Genomic DNA, 19,113 nt, shown 5'->3' with positions numbered 1-19,113 from the left:
GGGAAGGTGAAATACAACCAGAGGTGGTGGTGGTGGGGGGGGGTGCGTTGAGTCGGCTCCGACTCATAGCGACCCTATGCACAACAGAACAAAACACTGCCCGGTTCTGCGCCATCCTTACAATCGTTGTTATGCTTGAGCTCATGGTTGCAACCACTGTGTCAACCCACATCGTTGAGGGCCTTCCCCTTCTCCGCTGACCCGCTGCTTTACCAAGCATGATGTCCTTCTCCAGGAACTGATCCCTCCTGACAACATGTCCAAAGTATGTAAGACGCAGTCCGCCATCCTTGCTTCTAAGGAGCATTCTGGTTGTATTTCATCCAAGACGGATTTATTCGTTCTTCTGGCAGTCCATGGTATATTCAATATTCTTTTCCAACGCCACAATTCAAAGGCGTCAATTCTTCTTCCATCTTCGGTCTTCGACCAGAAATACTACAAGATTTTTGCCATTATATATGAACAGAAATCCTGGGGTACATTTATTGGAAATGGATCCTAAGGGGGTGGAAGCAGTGTGGAAGGAATACAATGTTGGATACGGCTATGTATTTTTACTGACATAGGTGCACTAAGGAGAAATTCCAGAGCCATCGTGTTAGTCTGAGCAGCTGTAAGCTATTCTAAATTGTTCACTTAGAAGATTTTAGGGGGACATTCGCAGTTCAGTTCAGGCCTTGAGGCCTTGGATGAAAGAGATTTCCATCCAAGGTATCTTTGTTTCTACGTATGCATTCCACCTCCTCGTCCCCCTCCCTTTTTTTACTTTTAATTAATTAATTAATTAAAAAAATTTTATTGTGCATTAAGTGAAAGTTTACAAATCAAGTCAGGCTCTCACACAAAAACTTACATACACCTTGCTACATATCCCCATCTGCTCTCCCCTCAATGAGACAGCCCGCTCCTTCCATCCACTCTCACGTTTTGTGTCCATTTTGCCAGCGTCTAACCCCCACTACCCTCCCATCTCCCCTCCAGGGAGGAGATGCTGACATAGTCTCAAGTGTCCACCTGATCCAAGAAGCTCACTCCTTACCAATATCCCTTTCCAACATACTGTCCAGTCCAATCCCTGTCTGAAGAGTTGGCTTTGGGAATGGTTCCTGTCCTGGGCTAACAGAAGGTCTGGGGGCCATGACCACCAGAGTCCTAGTTTCAGTCAGACCATTAAGTCTGGTCTTTTTACAAGAATTTGGGGTCTGCATCCCACTGCTCTCCTGCTCCCTCAGGGGTTCTCTGTTGTGTTCCCTGTCAGGGCAGTCATCGGTTGTAGCCAGGCACCATCTAGCTCTTCTGATCTCAGGCTGATGTAGTCTCTGGTTTATGTGGCCCTTTCTGTCTCTTGGGCTCGTAATTACCTTGTGTCCTTGGTGTTCTTCATTCTTTTTTGATCCAGGTGGGTTGAGACCAATTGATGCATCTTAGATGTCCGCTTGCTAGCGTTTAAGACCCCAGATGCCTCTCTCCAAGGTGGGATGCAGAATGTTTTCTTAATAGATTTTATTATGCCAATTGACTTAGATGTCCCCTGAAACCATGGTCCCCAAACCCCTGCCCCTGCTATGCTGGCCTTCAAAGCATTCAGTTTATTCCGGAAACTTCTTTGCTTTTGGTTTAGTCGAGTTGTGCTGACCTAGCCTGTATTGTGTGTTGTCTTTCCAGTCACCTAAAGTAGTTCTTTCTACTATCTAATTAGTGAATACCCCTCTCCTACCCTCCCTCCCTACCCCCTCTCATAATCATCAAAGAATATTTTCTTCTCTGTTTAAACTGTTCTTGAGTTCTTATAATAGTGGTCTTATACAACATTTGTCCTTTTGCAACTGACTAATTTCACTCAGCATAATGCCTTCCAGATTCCCCCATGTTATGAAATGTTTCATAGATTCATCACTGTTCTTTATCAATGCATAGTATTCCATCCTGTGAATATACCATAATTTATTTATCCATTCATCCACTGATGGGCACCTTGATTGCTTCCATCTTTTTGCTATTGTAATCAGTGCTGCAGTGAACATGGGTCTGCCTACGTCTGTTCGTATAAAGGCTCTTATTTCTCTAGGATATATTCCAAGGAGTGGGATTGCTGGATTGTGTGGTAGTTCTATTTCTAGTTTTTTAAGGAAGCACCAAATCGATTTCCAAAGTGGTTGTACCATTTTACATTCCCATCAGCAGCGTGTAAGTGTTCCAATCTCTCCACAGTCTCTCCAACGTTTATTGTTTTATGTTTTTTGGATTAATGCCAAACTTGTCGGTGTGAGATGAAATCTCATTGTAGTTTTGATTTGCATTTCTCTTAATGGCTAATGATGGTGAACATTTCCTCACGTATCTGTTAGCTACCTGAATGTCTTCTTTAGGGAAGTATCTGTCATATCTTTTCCCAATTTTTTAATCGGGTTATTTGTGTTTTTGCAGTTGAGTTTTTGCAGTATCATGTAGGTTTTAGAGATCAGGGGTTGATGGGAAATGTCATAGCTAAAAACTTTTTCCCAATCTGTAGGTAATCTTTTTACTCTTTTGGTGAAGTCTTTGGTTGAGCATAGGTGTTTGATTTTTAGAAGCTCCCAGTTATCTAGTTTTTCTTCTGTATTATTAGTAATGTTTTGTATACTATTTATGCCATGTATTAGGGCTCCTAACCTTGTCTCTATTTTTTCTTCCATGATCTTTATCGTTTTAGATTTTATATTTAGGTCTTTGTTCCATTTTGAGCTTGTTTTTGTGCTTGGAGTGAGGTATGGGTATTGTTTCATTTTTTTGCAGATGGATATCCAGTTATGCTAGCACCATTTGTTAAAAAGACTGTCTTTTCCCCATTTAACTGTTTTGGGGCCTTTGTCAAATATCAACTGCTCACATGTGGATGGATTTATGTCTGGATTCTCAATTCTGTTCCATTGGTCTATGTATCTGTTGTTATACCAGTACCAGGCTGTTTTGACTATTGTGGCAGTATAATAGGCTCTAAAATTAGGTAGAGTAAGGCCTCCCATTTTGTTCTTCTTTTTCAGCAATGCTTTACTTATCTGGGGCCTCTTTCCCTTCCATATGAAGTTGGTGATCTGTTCCTCCATCTCATTAAAGAATGTCGTTGGGATTTGGATCAGAATTGCATTAAATGTAGAGATCACTTTTGGTAGAATAGACATTTTTATGATGTTAGGTCTTCTATCCATGAGCAAAGTACGTTTTTCCACTTATGTAGGTCTCTTTTGGTTTCTTGCAAAGCTCACTGCAGTTTTCTTTGTATAAGTCTTTTACATCTCTGGCAAGATTTATTCCTAAGTATCTTATCTTCTTGGAGGCTACTGTAAATGGTTTTGACTTGGCGATTTCCTCTTCGATGTTCTTTTCGGTGGTGTAGAAGAATCCAACTGATTTTTGTATGTTTATCTTATATCCCGATACTCTGCTGAACTCTTCTATTAGTTTCAGTAGTTTTCTGGAGGATTCCTTAGGGTTTTTTGTGTATGAGATCATGTCATCTGCAAATGCAGATAATTTTACTTCTTCCTTGCCAATCTGGATGCCCTTTACTTCTTTACCTAGCCTAATTGCTCCGGCTAGGACTTCCAGCACAATGTTGAATAAGAGCGGTGATAAAGAACATCCTTGTCTGGTTCCCGATCTCAAGAGGAATGCTTTCAGGCTCTCTCCTTTTAGGATGATGTTGGCTGTTGGCTTTGTATAAATGCCCTTTATTGTGTTGAGGAATTTTCCTTCTATTCCTATTTTGCTGAGAGTTTTTGTCATGAATGAGTGTTGAACTTTGTCAAATGCCTTTTCTGCATCAATTGATAAAATGATGTGATTCTTGTTTTTGTTTTATTTATGTGATGGATTACATTAATTGTTTTTCTAATGTTGAACCATCCCTGCATAAAAAAAAAAAAAAAAAAAAGCATACCTGGTATGAATTCCACTTGGTCTTGGTGGATTATTTTTTTGATATATTGTTGAATTCTATTGGCTAGAATTTTGTTGAGGATTTTTGCATCTAAATTCATGAGGGATATAGGTCTGTAATTTTCTTTTTTTGTGGTGTCTTTACCTGGTTTTGGTATCAGGGATATGGTGGCTTCATAGAATAATTTTGGTAGTATTCCGTCCTTTTCTATGTTCTGATATACCTTTAGTAGTAGTGGTGTTAACTCTTCTTGGACAGTTTGGTAGAACTCTTTGGTGAAGTCATCAGGGCCAGGGATTTTTTATTGGGAGTTTTTTGATTACCTTTTCGATCTCTTCTTTTGTTATGGGTGTATTTAGTTGTTTTACCTCTGTTTGTGTTAGTTTAGGTAGATAGTGTGTTTTTAGGAATTCATCCATTTCTTCTAGGTTTTCAAATTTGTTGGAGTACAATTTTTCATGGTAATCTGATTTCAGTTGAGTCTGTTGTAATACTGCCCATCTCATTTCTTATTCAGGTTATTTGCTTCCTCTCCTGTTTTTCTTTTGTCAGTTTGGCCAATGGTTTATCAATTTTGTTGATTTTTTCAGAGAACCAGCTTTTGGTCTTGTTAATTCTTTCAATTGTTTTTCTGTTTTCTATTTCATTTAGTTCTGCTCTAATTTTTATTGTTTTCTTCTGGTGCCTGAGGGTTTCTTTTGTTGTTGTCTTTCTATTTGTTCAAGTTGTAGGGATAATTCTTTGATTTTGGCCCTTTCTTCTTTTTGGATGTGTGCATTTATTGATATAAATTGACCTCAGAGCACTGCTTTCATTGTGTCCCACAGGTTCTAATAGGAAGTGTTTTCATTCTCATTGGATTTTATGAATTTCTTTATTCCATCCTTAATGTCCTGTATAATCCAGTCTTTTTTGAGGAGGGTATTGTTCAGTTTCCAAGTGTTTGATTTCTTTTTCCTGCTTTTTCTGTTATTGATTTCCACTTTTATGGCCTTAGGGTCAGAGAAAATGCTTTGTAGTATTTCAATGTTTTGGATTCTGCTAAGGCTTGCTTTATGACCTAATATGTGGTCTATTCTAGAGAAAGTTCCATGTGCACTAGAAAAGAACGTATACTTGGTTGCTGTTGGGTGGAGTGTTCTACATATGTCTATAAGGTCAAGTTGGTTGATTGTGGCATTTAGATCTTCCGTGTCTTTATTGAGCTTCTTTCTGGATATCCTGTCCTTCACCAAAAGTGGTATGTTGAAGTCTCCTACCATTATTGTGGAGCTGTCTGTCTCACTTTTCAATGCTGATAGAGTTTGTTTTATGTATCTTGCAGCCTTGTCATTGGGTGCATAAATATTTAATATGGTTATGTCTTCTTGGTATAACCCAGTGCTGTCGAGTCTTCTTGGTATATTGTCCCTTCAATCATTATATAGTATCCTTCCTTATCCTTACAATGGATGTAACTTTAAAGTCCATTTTGTCAGAAACTAATATTGCCACTTCTGCTCTTTTTTGATTGTTGTTTGCTTGATATATTTTTTTCCATCCTTTGAGTTTTAGTTTGTTTGTGTCCCTAAGTCTAAAGAGTGTCTCTTGTAGGCAGCATATAGATGGATCATGTTTTTTAATCCATTCTGCCACCCTCTGTGTCTTTATTGGTTCATTTAGTCCATCTACATTCAGCATAATTATGGATAGGTATGATTTAGTGCTATCATTTTGATGTCTTTTTTTGTGTGTTGTTGACAGTTTCTTTTTCCCACTTAATTTTATGTGCTGAGTAGATTATCTTTATATATTGTCCTTTCCTCATATTTGTAATTGTTGATTTTGTTTCTGCTGAGTCTCTATTTTTTTTCTTGTATTTTATTTTGATGAGTAGGATAGTTTGCCTCCTTTGTGGTTACCTTATTATTTACCCCTATTTTTCTAAATTTAAACCTAACTTTTATTTCTTTGTATTGCCGTATCTTACTCTCCATATGGAAGACCTATGATTACATTTCTTGGTCCCTCTTTATTGTTTTAATACTATCTTCTTTTATATAATAACATCGCTGTTACCCTGTTTTGAGCTTTTTTTTAAATCTTGCTTTTTTTTTTTTATTTCACTGTCTGGGTTGACTTCTGATTGCTCTTCCCAGTGTTCTAGTCTTGGGTTGATACCTGATATTATTGATTTCCTAACCAAAGAACTCCCTTTAGTATTTCTTGTAGTTTTGCACTGGTTTTTACAAATTCCCTAAACTTCTGTTTATCTGGAAATGTCCTAATTTCACCTTCATATTTAAAAGACAGTTTTTCTGGATATATGACTCTTGGTTGGCAATTTTTTTCCTTCAGTTTTTCAAATAAGTCATCCCATTGCCTTCTTGCCTGCATGGTTTCTGCCAAGTAGTCTGAGTTTATTCTTATTGGCTCTCCTTTGTAGGTGACTTTTAGTTTATTCCTAGCTGCTCTTAAAATTCTCTTTATCTTGGTTTTGGCAAGTTTGATTATAATATATTTTGATGACTTTCTTTTTTTTAAATAATTTTTATTGTGCTTTAAGTGAAAGTTTACAAATCAAGTCAATCTCTCACACAAAAACCCGTATACACCTTGCTACACACTCCCAATTACTCTCCCCCTAATGAGACAGTGGGCTTTCTCCCTCCACTCTCTCTTTTCATGTGCATTTCACCAGCTTCTAACCCCCTCCACCCTCTTATCTCCCCTTCAGGCAGGAGATGCCAACATAGTCTCAAGTGTCCACTGATCCAAGAAGCTCACTCCTCACCAGCATCCCTCTCCAACCCATTGTGCAGTCCAATCCATGTCTGAAGAGTTGGCTTTGGGAATGATTCCTGTCCTGGGGCAACAGAAGGTCTGGAGGCCGTGACCACCGGGGTCCTTCTAGGCTCAGTCAGACCATTAACTCTGGTCTTATGAGAATTTGGGGTCTGCATCCCACTGCTTTCCTGCTCCCTTAGGGGTTCTCTGTTGTGTTCCCTGTCAGGGCAGTCATCGGTTGTAGCTGGGCAGCATCTAGTTCTTCTGGTGATGACTTTCTTTTAACATCTATCTTATGTGGAGTTCAATGAGCATCTTGGATAGATATCTTCTCATCTTTCATGATATTAGGGAAGTTTTCTGCCAACAAATCTTCAACAATTCTCTCTGTATTTTCTCTTATCCCTCCCTGTTCTGGTACTCCAATCACTCTTAGGTTATTTCTCTTGATAGAGTCCCACATGATTCTTAAGGTTTCTTCTTCCTTTTTTTTTTTTTTTTTTAATTCTTTCATCTGATTTTTCTTCAAATATATTAGTGCCAAGTGATTTTTCTTCAAGTTCAGAAATTCTGGCTTCTACTTGCTCATTTCTGCTCCTCTGACTTTCTATTGAGTTATCTACTTCTGTAATTTTATCATTAATCTTCTGAATTTCTGATTGCTGTCTATGGATTTTTCCAGCTTATTAAATTTTTCATCATGTTCCTGAATAATCTTTCTAATTTCTTCAATTGCTTTATCTGTGTGTTCTTTGGCTTGTTCTGCCTATTGCCTCATTTCCTTCCTGATGTCTTGAAGGGTTCTCTATATTAATCTTTTGTATTCTGCCTCTGGTAATTCCAGGAATGCACTTTCATCTAGAAGATCCCTGGATTCTTTGTTTTGAGAGCTTGTTGAGGTGATCATGGTCTGTTTCTTAATGTGACTTGATATTGACTGTTGTCTCTGAGCCATCTATAAGTTATTGTATTAGTTTATGCTTGCTTACTGTTTCGTAGCTTCTTGCTTTGTTTTGTTTTGATATGCCCAAATGGGTTGCTTGAGTGAGCTAGCTTGATTATTTTCGCCTTTGGAGCTCTGACATCCTGTCCCCAGATGGCTAGAGCTGTTATCAGGTATACCAGTCTAGGAGTCCATTCAGTTTTCTTGTATGAATTCAGATCATCAAGTGTGTGGTATAGGCTTTGTCCTACAGTCTTAGAGGCGCAGGGGTGATTGTACAGGTATCTGATTGCAGCAGGGAGTCACGCTCTGAACAAGGCTGGGAGCTGAGAGCTGACCCCCGAGTGTCTCTGAGGAAAGTGTATCCCTGTTCCCTAAAGCATGCAGGTGGGTGGGTTCGGCAGATGGGCCATGGGCACCCAACGTTTTTGGTTGTAAGGACTGGGAGGTACCAGTTATCCTTGGACCCTTGTCACGGGTGATTGGGTGACCTGAATGGAGCTACTGGTCCTTAGGCCCCTCATGTGGATAGGTGAGGACCCAGTTTAACAGGCAAAAGGCAATGTCAAACATCAAACACCCACCTCTCCACCGCACAGGTGAAATGGTTGGAATCTGCCAGTAAGGGTCTACTCTCCTGAAATAGGCACACACAGGTCCATGCAGAGGGAAAAGGTGCTCAAAGCCCACGGACCGTTTATGCCTGGACAGGAGCTGCTTCTGTCCTGAGCTCCCCTGGTTAGTGAAGCTGGCAAATTATCTTTTCCCCCCATTGCAAATTTTTTCCTTCTCCAAGGCTGGCAGGATGGCTCTACGCATTCAACAGTGCCTTTCTCAGGCCTGGGGAATTCAGCTGCTGAAGCCGGCTTGGGAGTGGGGGGACGATAAAATATACACAAGTACTTAGCATTTGCTGAGAGTGCCATTCTTCTCTGGTTCCAGAGGTGTGAGGAGGGTGTGTGGCTGGCTGCTTCTCCCTAAGGAAATTGCGGCAGAAGGCTAGTACCAGCCCGCCACCGCAGCTCCAGGAATGGTGCCTGAGGGCTCCCCGCAATTCAGGTCTGGTAACTCCTCTCTGCTTCTGAACCATCTCTTCCTCCCCCTGCCCCTCTGTTTGTTTTCTAAGCTTGCCTTTGATGCTCAGGGCTCCTAGCTTGTCATAAATATACTGGTTTCACTTGTTTTTTCAGGTCTTTGTTGTAAAGAGCGCTTGCGGGGGAAGAGTATGTCTATTCTGCCATCTTGGCTCCTCCCCATCCCTTTTTTAAGTTAGAGGAATCGCTAGTGCTAGGTGCTCCTCACCCTGGGCGCCTCTCCTCCCACTGGCAATCTCACAACCTTGTCCAGGGCCCTGGATCCTGCATTTACTTCCCCACATGCTGCTGCCTCACAAAGGCATAGCCCAGATGAGGGAACTTCCTCCACGACTTTTGGACTTGAGGGCCTTTTGGAGAAAGCCGAGAGGGAATGGCAGTTGGGAATGATCCCTGAAGGGGAGGACTTTACAGGGAAAGATGAGAGAACATGGGCTTCTCAGAGCTCCATGCGAGGGGCGCTACTGTCAGAAGATTCGAGAAAAGGAACTTAAATTACAGATCTCTGGTGGTCTGCTTGTTAGGATTTGGCACTTTCACCCTGCAGCCTGGACTTGTTTCCCTCCAGGTCAGGAAATCCTTATGCAACGCCTCTCTTTTGACAGGAACCTTCTTAATTATTCCCATAGCACTGGTGCGCTACAAGGGTCAGATGTAGAAAACTCCCACAGAGACAACCCCAAAACTATGTTGAAGGAAAGGACATAATGGCGGGCCATTTGTCTCTTCTCAAACACAGGGCTGGACATCCTGCATCTCAGACTTCCGGCGGCAGACCCTGGTGGGCATGCTCCTTCTTTTCTTCCTCAGGGGACACGGTTTTTGCCGTTTCTACTTTTCACACAAGGGAGGAGCTGTTTTAGAGAGCTAAAAAGCATCTTGCCCAAGGTTATATAGACATGCAGCAATTTAGTCTGCATGAGGGTCTCTCCGGCTCCCTCTGCTATCAAAAAACCAAACGGGGAGCGTTGGAGTGGGTTCTGACCTATAGTCACCCCATAGGACTGAGTCGAACTGCCCCATAGGGTTTCTAAGGCTGTAGTCTTTACAGTTAGCAGCAAGCATTTAACTGCTGCAACACCCGGGATCATCCCCAGTGTGCTAGGCTGCTATAATTGTGAGAAGGAGGTCCGCTTCTGGTCATGGCTGTTTGCTTTTACCAGAGACACTCTACAAGATAACATGTATAAAATGTAGACAAAATTTGTATATATTTTAAGTCAGGTGAACGTTCTGTGAGACTGAATAAAAGCAGATAGGCACGGGGAAGAAAGTACAAAACTGAATGCATGCTAGAGTGGATTTATCAGGTTAGATCCACAGATCCACACATGGAAGGACACACCTTTTACTACAGGTGTGAGGAACAAATTTGTGAAGAGAGCCCCAGCATCCTTCAAGATGCTGTGATTGCTATCTTATGTAAATCAGATTTGGCAGTGGGAACTGCCCTAACTGAATTAAGACATCTAGCTACAATGGGGCTGATGGGATCCCATAGTAGTAGGGGCCAAGTGGCCGCACTCAGTCGACAAAGACAAGTGGGGATTGGTTACAGTAATAGACAGCAGAGTCAAAGTAGAAATCAGAATAGTCTGACTCATATGGACTTATGGCTTTGGCTACTTAGTCACAGTGTCCCTAGGAGTGAAATAGATGGGAAACGTACTAAATATTTACTTGATCTGTACAAATGGATGAATTCTAAGTCAGGTGAACAGCAGCCTAACTTGAATCACCAGAATAGAGAGTCACGGTTTTTCAATCAATTCCCAGGCTTGAGAGAGTTTAAAGACCTACAACCCCTTGAGTGAAGGGGAGGCCAGGTCCCCTTGAGGAAGGACTCCAATACACTGCCAAAAGTTTATACCGTTGGTCTCTCTCCCACCCTTCCCAAAGGGATCTACGGCCATTTACAAGAGTAACTGTTCTCTGGGGAAAGGGAAATAATCAGACTCTTTGGGGATTACCAGATACTGGCTCTGAACTGACCATTAATTCCAGGAGACCCAAAACATCTCCAGGACACACCAGTCAGAGTGGGGGCACATGGAGGTCAGGTTATTAATGGAGTCTTGGCTCATGTCTGTCTCACAGTAGGCCCAGTGGGTCCCCAAGCCCATCCTGTAGCGATTTACCCAGTTCCAGAATGCATATTTGGAATAGATATACTCAGCAACTGGCAGAACCCCCATATTGGATCCCTGACAAATGGATTAAGGGCTATTATGGTAGGGAAAGCCAAATGGAGGCCATTAGAACTGCCCCTGCCTAGGAAAATAGTAAACCAGAAGCAATACCATATTTCTGGAGGGATTGCAGAGATTACTGCCACCATCAAGGACTTGAAGGATGCAGGGGTGATGATTCCCACCACACCCACATTCAACTCACCTATTTGGCCTGTGCAAAAGACAGATGGATCTTGGAGAATGACAGTAGATTGTTGAAAACTTAACCAAGTGGTGACTCCAATTGCAGCTGCTGTTCCAGATGTAGTTTCATAGCTTGAGCTAATTAATACATTTTTTTTTCTGGTAACTTTTTGTATGCAGCTATTGATCTGGCTAGTGCCGTTTTCTCCCATATCTATCTCAAAGGACCACCAGAAGCAGTTTGCCTTCAACTGGCAAGACCAGCAACACACTTTCACTTGCCTACCTCAGAGCAACATCAATTCTCAAACCCTATGTCATAATTTAGTCTGTAGGGAACTTGATTGACTTTCCCTTCCACAAGATGTCACACTGGTCCATTACATTGATGACATTATGCTGATCTGACTTAGTAAGGAAGAAGTGTCAGTGACTCTGGACTTATTGGTAAAACATTTGCGTGCTAGAGGGTGGGAAATCAATCCCACAAAAATTCAGGCGCCTTCCACTTCAGTGAAATTTCTGGGGGTCCGGCACTGTGGGGCATGTTGAGAAATTCCTTCTAAAGTGAAGGATAAGTTATTGCATCTGGCTGCTCCCACAACTAAAAAGGAGGCACAGAGCCTAGTGGGCCTCTTTGGATTTTGGAGGCAATGTGTTCCTTATTTGGTATGCTTCTCTGGCCTATTTATGAAGTGACTCAAAAAGCTGCTAATTTTGAGTGTGGCCCAGAACAAGAGAAGTCTCTACAACAGGTTCAGGCTGCTCTGCAAGCCGCTGTGCCACTTGGGCCATATGATACAGCTGATCCAATGGTGCTTGAAGTGTCTGTAGCAGATAGAGATGCTGTTTGGAATCTTTGGCAGGCCCCTATTGGTGAATCACAGTGTAGGCCCTTAGGATTTTGGAAGCAAAGCCCTGCCATCCTCTGCAGATAACTACTCTCCTTTTGAGAAACAGCTTTTAGCTTGTTATTGGGCCTTAGTAGAGACTGAACGCTTAACCATGGGCCACCAAGTCACCATGCAGCCTGAGCTGCCCATCACGAGCTGCGTGTTGTCTGACCCACAGAGTCATGAAGTTGGATGTGCACAGCAGCACTCCATCATTAAATGGAAGTGGTATATACCAGATCAGGTCCAAGGAGGACCTGAAGGCACAAGTAAGTTGCATGAGGAAGCGGCCCAAGAGCCCATGGTCTCCACTCCTGTCACATTACCTTCTATCTCCCAGTCTGCACCTATAGCCTCATGGAGAGTTCCTTACGACCAGTTGACTGAAGAAGAGAAAACTAGTGCCTGGTTTACAGATGGTTCTGTGCGATACACAGGCACCACTCAAGGGTGGACAGTGGCAGCACTACAGCCCCTTTCTGGGACCTCCCTGAAGGACAGTGGTGAAGGGAAATCCTCCCAATGGACAGAATTTTGAGCAGTGCACCTGGTTGTTCATTTTGCTTGGAAGGAGAAATGGCCAGATGTGGGATTGTATACTGACTCATGGGCTGTGGCCAATGGTTTGGCTGGATGGTCAGGGACATGGAAGGAAAATGTTTGGAAAATTGAAGACAAGGATTTATGGGGAAGAGGTATGTGGATATACCTCTCCAAATGGGCCAAAGAAGAGAAGATATTTGTGTCTCATGTGAATGCTCCCCAAAAGTTGACCTCAGCAGAGGATGGTTTTATCAAGTGGATAAGTTGATGCCTTCTGTGGAAACCACTAATCCTCTTTCCCCAGCTACTCCCATCTTTTGCCCAATGGGCTCATGAACAAAGTGGCCATGGTAGCAGGGATGGAGGTTATGCATGGACCCAGCAACATGGACTTCCATTCGCTAAGGCTGACCGGGCTACAGCCCACTTCTGAGTGCTCAATCTGCCGGCAGCAGAGTCCCCGATATGGCACCATCCCTGGAGGTGACCAAACAGCAACCTGATGGCAAGTTGATTGCTTTAGACCACTTCCACCATGGAAAGGGCAGCATTTTGTCCTTACTGGAATAGATACTTACTCTGGATATGGATTTGCCTTCCCTGGATGCCATGCTTCTGCCAAAACTACTGTCCTTAGAGTTACAGAGTGCCGTATCCACTGTCATGGCATCCCACAGAGTGTTGCCCCTGATCAAGGGACTCACGTCACAGCAAACAAAGTGTGGCAGTGGGCCCATGCTCATGGAATTCACTGGTCTTACCATGTTTCCCATCATCCCGAATCAGCTGGCTTAATAGAAGGATGGAATGGTCTCTTAAAGACACAGTTAAGGCACCAGCTAAGTGGCAATACCTTGCAGGGTTGGGGCAATGTTCTCCAGGAGGCTGTATATGCTCTAAACCAGTGTCCAATATATGGTGCCGTTTCTCCCACAGCAAGGATTCATGGGTCCAGGAATCAAGGGGTGGAAATGGGAGTGGCACCACTCACTATTTCCCCTAGTGGCCCACTTGCAAGATTTTTGCATCTTGTCCCCGTGACCTTATGCTCTGCAGGCCTAGAGGTCTTAATTCCAAAGGGAGGAATGCTCCCAGCTGGAGACATATCACTGATTCCATTGAACTGTAAGCTAAGAATACCACCTGGCCACTTTGGGCTCCTTATGCCTCTGGCTCAACAGGCAAAGAAGGAACTTACCGTACTTGCTGGTGTGATTGATCCAGACTACCATTTTTTTTTTTTTTTTAAACCAAGAGGAAAGAAACCCTGGTGCCGCAGTGGTTAAGTGCTACGGCTGGTAACCACAAGGTTGGCGGTTCTAAACCCACCAGGTGCTCCTTGGAAACTCTATGGGGACAGTTCTACTCTGTCCTGCTATATAGGGTCGCTATGAGTCGGAATCTACTCGACGGCAGTGGGTGGGTACCAAGAGGAAATCGGACTGATAATATGGAGGTAAAGAAGAGTATGTCAGGAATGCAGGAGATAAAAGTGTGCCCCCAAATAAATAGTGATCAAGACTTACTTTCTCAACGCGTCACCCTCTCCCTTTTACCCCCTCCCCCATCAGGGTTTAGGGGAGTAAAGAGTTTCGGCCTGAGAAGAAAGAAGCTTGGGAGGCAGCTCAAAGGTCCCGAGGCCAGTTTCAGCTCTCCTCCTGCTCCCCGAGGTTGTTTGCCACACTCTTTCCTCTCCCCTAGGGCTCTTTCAGAGCCAGAGTCTGCGAAACCGGGTTCTTGGAGTGACCCGGTCCAGAAGGAGTTTGCAGAAATATATAGATTTCAGGACTCTTGATTGCCACGTCCGGTGAGTCCACCTGACCACGCGCGGGCTGTCTTTGAGCCTCGGGTTTGAGCCTCGGGTTTTTTCAGTGGTTAAAGGTAGAGACTGTATCTATGAAATTCCAGACCCAGAGATTGCTTCCACACTGGTGCTGCAGTGGTTAAGAGCTCAGGTTGCTGACCAAAATGTCGGCGGTTTGAATCCACCAGAGGCTCCTTGAAAACCCTGCAAGACAGTTTTACCTGTAAAAAAAAAAAAAAATATATTATTTTTTATTGAGTCGCGGTAACTCTGGTGGCATAGTGGTTAAGTGCTAAGGTTGCTAACCAAGAGATTTGCAGTTCGAATCCGCCAGTTGCTCCTTTGAAACTCTATGGGGCAGTTCTACTCTGTCCTATAGGGTCGCTATAAGTCAGAATCGATTCGGCAGCAGTGGGCCTTTTTTATTGAGTCGCTGTGAGTCTTAATCGCTAATAAGGGATTTTTTTAAGTATGTAGTTAGACTACTGACTGTAGCTCCCTAAACAAAAGGTTAAACATATAAGAAAGATATGCATACAGGCGCCCGGCTAGCTCAGTCGGTAGAGCATGAGACTCTTAATCTCAGGGTCGTGGGTTCGAGCCCCACGTTGGGCGTACAGTTTTCCCTCGCTTTCGTTTTTATGCAATCTTCTCTAGTCAGCTATCAACAGGATAAAGTAAATAAATACATAATACCGTTGACATCAAGTCCATTTTGACTCATAGAGGCCCTACAGGACGAAGTAGACTCCCCCACAAGGTTTCCAAGGAACCACTGGTGGATTCAAAGAGCAGCCCACCTCTTAACCACTGCACCACAAGGGCTCCGCCAACAGAGATAAACCAAAAATCAAACCCGTGGTCGTCTAGTTGATTGCGACTCATAGCGACCCTATGAATTATGAGCTTCTCAATTGCCGTTACCGTTCAATTGCCGTTGCTGCCCGTGTTGTTGTAACCGTCGGCGAATTTTTCCAGGAATCTCTTCCCAGCATGTTTGGAAGAAGTACAACCAGAATGCTCCTTATAAGTGAGGATGGCGAGACTTCAGCTCACTTGGTTGGACAAGATATTAGGAGGGACCAGTCCTGGGAGAAGGAAGGACCAGTCCCTGGAGAAGGATATCATGCTTGGAGAAGGGTCAGCAAGAGAGGAAGACCCTGAAGGAGACGGACTGACACAGTAGGTGCAACAATGGGCTCAAACATAGCAACGGTTGTGAGGATGGCCCAGGACTGGGTAATGTTTCCTTCTGATGCACCTAGGGTCGCCATGAGTGGGAACCCACTCGACGGCACCTAACAACAGCAACAGCATATTTTCAACGCACTGGAAAAAAAATACATATATATACACATGAAAATATACATCAAAACATACACTACTTAACAATTTCTACATTTACTATTCAGTGACATTGATTACATTGTCACTATCCTTTTCCACATCATTTCGAAGGGAAATGATTTATCCTTTAACATAAACAGTGATTCTCTCAGAACAAGAGACCTTGGAGGCATGTAAAGAACTGCTATGAGGCTTGTGAAGAAGAACTGCCATGAGACCACCTCTCCTTGGCCAGCTTATCTTCCCTGGGAGGCAGCCATGGGACAGTTTCTCAATGCCTTCCGGGTTCTGACGAGATATGAGGGTTTATAGTCTCTTCACCCCCAGGCTATAGCTGCAGACTGTAAAACTGCTTAGCTGCTGTAAGAACTGTTTCCTAAGCAGTGAGTATCCCACAACTCCTGTTGTAGTCAACAGATCACTTTTCTTTCCCTGTCTTCCTTTTTGGTGTGTGGGATGGGAGCCCAGGCACCACTGACTACTCATTCTTTTGTTGTCTATGTAGGTAATGCAGAATACACAGCACACACATCTTTTTCATTCTGAATATTTTTGTTGTGATTAATTTTGTCTTTGGCAGCATTTTGGTGTCAATTAGTTTTTTTTTTTTCTTTAAGTTTGTATACCATGATTTCCTTTATTTATGTGGGAATGAGTTTGCTGTCTTTAGGCTTTTATCATATCTTGACTGAAAAGCTATCTATCTGTATGTGTTCACTTGATTCACTCTTTCTCTCAGATAGTTATAAACACTGAGATAAATATTCTACCAATCATCATTACAACCTTTATATTCTTGTCAGAGCCTCCCTATTTCGTATTTCCTATTTTAAAATAAAGTTCTGCAGCTGATGTATGTTTTGAATACCATAACTGGATTCTCTTTTTCACAAAAAAGTAATTGTAATGTTGATGCACTTTCAAAATGCAGAACTTTTTTAAAAGTTTTTTTTTTTTTTTTTTGATTGGCATCTGTGGATTTGTAGCCCAGAGAAGACTGGAAAAACCAAGAGAAGAAGAAAGAAAACAAAAGCCTCTGGAAATTCTGGACCATGATGCATTAAGAAGTCCATAACGACTTTGACTTCCCCGCGACCTCAGGGGACAAGTGTGATTTGTGGCTTAGTGACTTGTAACTTCAGCAGCCTGTGGTCAACTTTGACTCACAGCAGGTGAATATGGTCTGGTTTGTCTGACACTTAATATACTTTTAAAGTCGGTCATTTACTTGTTTAAAAGCAATAAAGTCATTCTTCGTAAAACCCATAAGATGTAAAGGAGAAATGAAATTTCCCTTGATTCTCAATTCCAATCCTAAAGGTAATTCTTGTTAATATTTTGCTATATGGCCTTTTAAAACAATAGTACAGATGTATAGCTTTACTAATCATATGGATGAAGCAATAACTAATTGAAGTACTGTGAGATGCTGTTTAGCCTAGAGACCCAGGAAATCATTACACTTATCCTTCAGTAATCTGTCTACCCTGATCAATGGGATAAAGAATCATAACATTGTTTATAGGGTTTTCATCCCACTTAGGGAATTCTTATAAACTGAGGCAGAACAGGTGGCTTAGGCTGAAGTCCTAATATATTCCTTCTTTTCCTTTCCCAAGCCTAAACTGGATATTATCTCATTATCTCAGATATAACTGGATGATAGGAGTCAACAAAAGCAGGTGGTAGAGAGAAAGTGAGGCAGGGGTGGGAGACTCCTCCCCTGCCTGAGTCAGCCTCACCTGTGATGCATCTTTTGTGAAATAGAGAGTAGAGAGAGCCTCAACCCAGTGCTTTTGCTCCATGCTCCTAAACATTTATTGAACTACAATACATAGTCTGTATTTGAAACAATGGGTTAGTATTTGTTCAGCATTTGGGAGCTGGCAGCTTGGGTAGAGAAGCTGAGAATTTTCTAACCACGTGTGTGTTTCTATACACTCTCTTGATTTTCTATTGTCAGACAAACACATACCAATCCCCCTGGGAGGAAAAGATCACAGAAGTACAAAAAGAGTCCCACACCCACCTCATGTGACTCTCCCTGAGAACTTGCAACCTGGTCACTGTGACAGGCATCTCAGACACTCCAGGGGTGCCTCTTTAATGTTACCACCAAACCTCTCAAAGGATCAAAGTAGGACTGAGCTCTAGGTAAAACTACATGAGAATTCATTCTCTACTTCCTATGACAAGTTTTTGTTAGCTACTTGTCCACCCCAGCTCACCAAACAAGATTTTACAGCAAGCACCACAAACATACCAGCATGGACCAAACACTTCCACAACCACAATAGATCACCCTGTGGTATCAAGTTCCCCCAAATAAAGTCTTAAGGATACAATCTCTCCTTTGGTTGCCACAGAAAATAAAAATCCATTACTTGAAGTCCTAATCTGATGAAAAAGTAACCTTCCAAGTCTTCCCTTTCCCATTTTTACTTGTCTCAGGACCAGCCATGAAGGTTCCACTCTGGAGGGTGGGTGAGTGCTGGGTTCCTCAGCAGCTGCAGCCTGGGCTCTCTGTCATGGAACCATGGGAACAGGGTGACCTCTGTCAACCTCTACAGTCAGGCGAATGCAATGCAACCTCAGGTTTCTCCTGGCCACTTTTCCAGAATCCCAGGAGTCAGGAGAACACAGAAGAACATCACAGAGCCAGCCCCTTATGCACAAAATTCAGAGTAATGCGTGAAACTAACAAGCAATAACATTCTCCAAGCAAAGTGATGGTTTTGCACTGCTATTAAAACGCCAAGTGCAGTGTTGCCCAGAAAAGAGCTTTGTCTCAGAATGTGGGGGCTATGACTAGGTACAGCTTTTTTGTGGGGCAATTAGGCAGGCACTAGCAAAATCACAAATGCCCAAATACTTTGATCAGGCAAGCCCACATCCAGGAATGCAGTTGCAAAACCCCTGTACAGTGCCTCTGGAATAAAACTCCTCAGGTCCGTTCGCAGGCTTGGTGGAAAATACATCTTTTCTCGAAAAATTTCTTCGTTTAGTCCATTAAATGGGACTTGAATTTTCGTGCAGGATATTTTTTAGTCTGATTCAAAGCGGATAGAAATCCAAAAGGCTCTGAGGATTCGCAGACAACCTAACGCTGCCTTCAAGCAGCTTTTATAAAGGAGAGCATACCGTCGTCCCTGGGTGGGCTCGAACCACCAACCTTTCGGTTAACAGCCGAACGCGCTATCCGATTGCGCCACAGAGACACGCGAACCTTTCGCCTCAAACTTATCTTCTGATGTCAGTAATTGCCCTTCAATCCCAGGCTGGAGATGTCTTCACATCTTTCTGCCTGCCCAACCTTGCGCTCTCCAGAAACTGGGAACACAAGACACACTTAGGTCGAGAGTCTTGCCCTTGGACACGCTTGGGCACTGATGTCGAGCCGGAGTCAGCTGAGGGGACTCCGACCCC

General features: G+C 42.9%; 2 non-coding genes across 2 annotated transcripts; one reads left to right on the top strand and one right to left on the bottom strand.

The window, feature by feature from the left end:
* The first annotated feature begins 14,882 nt into the window (after positions 1 to 14,882).
* Positions 14,883 to 14,955, top strand: TRNAK-CUU (transfer RNA lysine (anticodon CUU)). The gene has a single exon. It is a non-coding gene; the product is annotated as a tRNA-Lys (tRNA).
* Positions 14,956 to 18,831: 3,876 nt separating this feature from the next.
* Positions 18,832 to 18,905, bottom strand: TRNAN-GUU (transfer RNA asparagine (anticodon GUU)). Its single transcript has one exon. It is a non-coding gene; the product is annotated as a tRNA-Asn (tRNA).
* Between the last annotated feature and the right edge of the window lie 208 nt (positions 18,906 to 19,113).

Source organism: Elephas maximus, chromosome 3, assembly GCF_024166365.1.
Source record: "Elephas maximus indicus isolate mEleMax1 chromosome 3, mEleMax1 primary haplotype, whole genome shotgun sequence".
Classification (NCBI taxonomy): domain Eukaryota; kingdom Metazoa; phylum Chordata; class Mammalia; order Proboscidea; family Elephantidae; genus Elephas; species Elephas maximus.
Note: the sequence above shows the minus strand (reverse complement) of the source record. Positions and strands in the feature narration are given on the sequence as shown.